Source organism: Etheostoma spectabile, chromosome 16 (genome assembly GCF_008692095.1).
Source record: "Etheostoma spectabile isolate EspeVRDwgs_2016 chromosome 16, UIUC_Espe_1.0, whole genome shotgun sequence".
Lineage (NCBI taxonomy): Eukaryota > Metazoa > Chordata > Actinopteri > Perciformes > Percidae > Etheostoma > Etheostoma spectabile.
In genome coordinates, this window is record NC_045748.1 from 16,464,519 (window position 1) to 16,465,036 (window position 518).

General features: G+C 45.6%; 1 protein-coding gene across 29 annotated transcripts in view; it reads left to right on the forward strand.

Annotated features, from left to right (window-relative positions):
* add1 (adducin 1 (alpha)) overlaps positions 1-518 on the forward strand; it is a 26,047-nt gene that overhangs the window by 15,914 nt on the left and 9,615 nt on the right. The gene's annotated exons all lie outside the window — the stretch shown is intronic.

Below are 518 nucleotides of genomic sequence, written 5' to 3' on the forward strand. Positions count from 1 at the left end.
TACGCTTTCCACCGCGAATTACATGCCTAGTTTAAAAAGGTTAAAGTATTTTGCATGAAAGCTGAAGATTTGATATGTGCATTCACCCGCTGCTCATTCAGTTAAGTGCAAGAAATGGGTGCAAACTTTTTTTCCCCCCTCCAATCATGCTGAGCATTACCAGGTTTACAAAAACATTGTGAAAAGTAGATGGGGTAGTTTTTTCCCATTGTCAAGCCGCTAAAGGGTTTCATGCTCTGCAGGAAAGATACACTCTTGTCTTAGTTTGTAGCGTTGTGGCTTTTCTTTTGTCCCAACGTGTGCGAGTGTCCTCGGGTGTGTTTCTCTCTTATCTCTGTCGTCCTTGTTGTTGTGTATCAGCCTGGGAAATGACTATGGTGATGCCAGCTCACCCCTCACTGCCACTCTCGCTTCGTAAGCCAGCCTCATCATCTGTCACCCACCCTGCCATCCATCCCTCTTGCCACCCCCCTTTCACTTCTCCCTCCCTCACCCCTTTTACCTTTTTTTTTTTTCTT